This window comes from Leucoraja erinacea, chromosome 6 (genome assembly GCF_028641065.1).
Source record: "Leucoraja erinacea ecotype New England chromosome 6, Leri_hhj_1, whole genome shotgun sequence".
Taxonomy (NCBI): Eukaryota; Metazoa; Chordata; class Chondrichthyes; order Rajiformes; family Rajidae; genus Leucoraja; species Leucoraja erinaceus.
In genome coordinates this window covers 58037025-58041997 of record NC_073382.1, presented here as the reverse complement: position 1 = coordinate 58041997, position 4973 = coordinate 58037025, and positions in this window count along the sequence as shown.

Below are 4973 nucleotides of genomic sequence, written 5' to 3'. Positions count from 1 at the left end.
AGAGGCAGGAAACATGTTCCTGATGTTGGGGGAGTCCAAAACCAGGGGCCGCAGTTTAAGAATAAGGAGTAAGCCATTTAGAACGGAGACGAGGAAACACTTTTTCTCACAGAGAGTGGTGAGTGTGTGGAATTCTCTGCCTCAGAGGGCGGTGGAGGCGGGTTCTCTGGATGCTTACAAGAGAGAGCTAGATAGGGCTCTTAAAAATAGAGGAGTCAGGGGATATGGGGAGAAGGCAGGAACGGGGTACTCATTGGGGACGATCAGCCATGATCACCTTGAATGGCAGTGCTGGCTCGAAGGGTCGAATGGCCTACTCCTGCACCTATTGTCTATTGTCTATTATCTCCATTCCATAGGTATGTTCTTTTACTCTGAGTCTGTGCCTACAAGTCCTAACTCTCGCACTATTGGAAACATCCTCTCCACATCTATTCTATTTAGGCTTTTCATTATTCGGTAGGTTTCAATGGGATTCCCTCTTATTCTTCTAAACAACGAGTAGGCCCAAAGCCTCCAAACATTCCTCATACATTAACCCAATCATGCCCAGAATCATTCACATAAACCTCCTCTTGACCCTCTCCAATGTCAGTTCATCCCTCCTTAGATTTGGGGCCCAATACTGCTCTCAATATTCCAGCCTAACCTGACCCAACCTGTGCCTTATAAAGCCTTAAGTTTCACTCTGCTCTAATTGATGGAGCCCTTCCAACTGAGCACCCCACCCTCACCCTCTCCCTCTCCAGCCAGAAACGCATATAATTCTCTGGGTCTTCCCTTGCAGTCCACTAGCCTCCAGATCAAACTGCATCCCACTCCACCATTTATGTCAACTCCAAAGTAATCCCACAACCTGTCACACCTTCCTCTTCTCTGTCCTCACCACTTTTTGCTTTCTATAAGGGACCACTTTCTTTAGGTCACTGGTCCACTCATCATGTGGCACCCACCGTGCCATGTTGCCTAGACTTTGACTGCAACCAAAGGTGTACCACCTGTCCCCTCAGCTCCTCCCTCCACCGATCCTTTTAAATGAAGCAGAGGTTCACATGTCAGTCCACGACAGCCATCGCAAACTTCTGGCTACAAATCACTGCCTCTGCCTTCTCCTATCTACATGCTGCTAAGTACTACAAATCTTTCTCCTTACCTCTCAGTTCTTCTTCTTCTTCTTCTTCTTCTTCTTCTTCTTCTTCTTCTTCTCCTTCTCCTTCTTCTTCTTCCCTCCAGGTGCTGGCTCGAAGGGCCGAATGGCCTACTCCTGCACCTATTGCTGCAGCCAGTTAGGCCTTCCGCATTCAGCTGCAGCAGGGTGATGCTATCCGGTTCGACATCTGTAGGCGCTTGCCCTAAAAAGGCCGCATGCTCTGGGTTGGTGCCCAGCTGCGGCGACTCAGGTTGCATCATTCCTGTGCTGTCTTTGTTTGTTGCCGTTGCTCTGAGGTCAGTTGACAGGGCTCACCACGGGGAGGTCGACAACATGAGCCCCTCCTCTCAGTCCCGATGCAGGCTGACACCCCAAAATGTCAAACCTATACCCTTTGCCTCCTGAGATCCTGCTTGGCCTGCTGAGTTTTGTTTTTTTGTCCTGGTTTCCAACATCTACTGTCTATTTTGTCTTAAGTTGAAAAGTGATAGTTGGAGTGTCACACTCCAAATTGGAAATCCTGCCATCATATATATTGTTTCACCCTTACTGATGTCACAATCTATTTATTTGACATACTTGTGAGCATTACATTACAGAGTCTATTCTTCTAACCGATGTGACATTTTGGCAAATAAATGCAGAAAATGCTGGAACCAGTCGATAGTTCAGACAGTTCTGTACCTGGTTCTATACATTTTCATACCTCTAGTTTCCCTCTCCCCTGACTCTCAGTCTGAGAAGGATCTTGACCCGAAACACCACCTATACCTTTTATCCAAAGATTTTACATGACCCAGCATTATTCCAGCATTTTGTGTCTATATTCAGCAGCTTAGGTGTCCGTGGAAAAAGAAGCAGAGCTAACATGTTAGGTCAACGATCCTTTCCTCCATTTTCTGGTTTATTTCAGGTTACCAGCATACGTAGTTTATGAAGACATACATTAGGGGGCACAATGTAACCAATCTGGTACCCGGAGCAGCCATGGAATCGAGGTGCGGTCCTGAGACTAATTATGGGACATGTTAGATCTGTGAATGTGATGCTTGACACCCAATTGATCATCAAGCATTGAAGACCCAATCGTGGCGGAAGGACCTTCCTTCCATTGAGGGGATTTATCGCAGTCGCTGCCTCAAAAAGGCTGGCAGTATCATCAAAGACCCACACCATCTGGCCACATTCTCATCTCCCTGCTACCTTCAGGTAGAAGGTACAGGAGCCTGAAGACTGCAACGACCAGGTTCAGGAATAGCTACTTCCCCACAGCCATCAGGCTACTAAACCTGGCTTGGACAAAACTCTGAACATTAATAACCTATTATCTGTTATTTGCACTTTATCAGTTTATTTATTCACGTGTTATGTAGTCAATGCCTATTATGTTCTGTTGTGCTGAAGCAAAGCAAGAATTTCATTGTCCTATCAGGGACACATGACAATAAACTCTCTTGAACTCTTGAACTCATTGCTAAGTTATATTGTGCCTTCAACATCCTGACCTATATTAATGTGACCCAGAAAAATTTGCATGCAATATGTGTGTTCAAAATGCTGACATCACTTTCAGATCAATTTGAAGAAGGGTGCCGTACCGAAATATCGCCTGTCTATTTCACTCCGGAGATGCTGCCTGACCCACTGATTCCTTCCAGCACTTTGTGTTTTGTTCAAGATTCCAGCATCTACAGTTCCCCGTTTCCCTGCTGGCATCCTTTAATGAGCTTCTAAAGTACTGGCCTGCCATGATTTACATGCAGTATTGTGGCATGTCTCTGTGTAATCCTGAAGTTTTGACATGCAAAAATGTATGTTGAAGGTGCTAGTCTGACATAATGTAGCCCTGAACTGCTGACATACAATGTTTCCCTGAACTGCTGTCCTGTACGGTGAAGTGCTGACATGTTATAAAGCACTGTAATGTTGCAGTGTAAAGCACTGTAATGTTGCAGTGTGCTCCTGAGGCAGATGCAGATTTCAGAGCAAGAGAACCCTTTACAGCAAGAGTGTATTATTCTTTATATGTTGTTACTGGAAAGCAGGAGCTACCATGCATTTGCAACAAACTGTTGAAAGGACACATCTAACCGTGCTGGCTGCTGCTTCTCTTCCTTAATCTCCAATGGTAAATTAATTGTGGGAGACCTTGGAGCCTGGTAATGGACTGCTCCAGCTGTGTGCTTTATCAGTCAGGTTCTATTCAGCACTGGAGACATGATGGGAATTAGAAAAAGGCCTTAGCACAGGTACATGTTTCTTCATAAATTCATGTCATTGGAGCAGAATTAGGCCATTTGGCCCATCAAGTCTCCTCCACAATTTAATCATGGCTGATCTATCTTTCCCCCTCAACCCCATTCACCTGCCCTCTTCAACGCTAATAAGTAACAAGCTAAGCAATGTCGGATGTGCTTAATATGCCTTGTAGAGTAGGAGATTGAAAATAACTTCTTAGTAACTAAAGCATGAACTGATGCAAATTTGCTACGTGGCATAGGTTTAGTGCATCTGTTTATAAGAATCCGATTTGAGTCATCCAGCTTGGAACAGGCCCTTCAGCCCACCAAGTTCATGCCAACCGCCCATTTACAGATTTGAAGAAGGACCTTTTAATTTCTTATTGTTTTACTGTATTCCGGCAATCTTAAATTAGGCTGAAGAAGGGTTTCGGCCCTAAATGTTGCCTATTTCCTTCGCTCCATAGATGCTGCTGCACCCGCTGAGTTTCTCCAGCTTTTTTGTGTAACCTTTTAATTTCTTATTGTTTTACTGTATTCAGGCAATCTCAAATTAAGCTGTTGAAAGACCATTATCTTATCCACTGTTGTGGTATCCCACTAATGTTTCAGTATACAGATAGTGATCTTTATTTCCTTTTGTGCTGTTGATTTAATTTGAATAGAATTATTATTAATGAAAATCCTTAGAGAATAATTTATTTTTGTTATTACACTGAGGATTGTTTTTGGTCCAAACAGAAGTTGTTAATATTTAACATGAAATTGAAAATTCCTACTACAATATTAAGATCCTATTACTTTTTGTACTCTTACTATTCCATTTTCTTAGCTACTGAAGAGATTTAGTTTTTCTCCTACATTTGTCTGTTTCCCAGCCTCTACTATAATCTATTCTCTCCCTTACATTGCAAAATTAGTTGAACCCTTACCTACAATGCTAGCAACCACTACACCCATCCACATGTCTAACCATTCCTGTTCAGGTGCAAACCTTTCAACTGGTACAGCTCCTCCCCGCTCTCCAAATAGTCCCTGTGATCCAGAAAGCTGAAGTCTTCTCTCTCTTCATCATCCCTTCAACCCAGCATTTATCTCCTATTCCTGTTCTTGCTAGCACATAGCAAAAGATGTTTTGTTTAGTTTAGTTTAGTTTATAGTCACATGTACCGAGGTACAGTGAAAATGTTTTGTTGCGTACTAACCAGTTAGCTGAAAGATAATACATTATCACTATTGTGCCATCCACAGTGATAAAGGGAATAACATAAATAACATTAAGTGCAAGACAAAGTCCTGTAAAGCCCGATTAAAGATAGTCCGACAGTCTCCAATGAGGTAGATAGCCGCTCAGGACTGCTCTCTGGTTGTTGGTAGAATGTTTCAATTACCTGATAACAGCTGGGAAAAAAACTACCCCTGACCCATTTGTCTTTCTGTTGACGCTAGCATTTCCAGCCTTTTGTGCTTTTATGGCAGGAGGGGAAAGCCTTGGGTCCATGAACTAGTCTTCATCGGCAGGACAGTGGAGAGAGTCAACGGCTTCATGTTCTTCTTGGTGATGCTCATCTCTGGAGATGCAT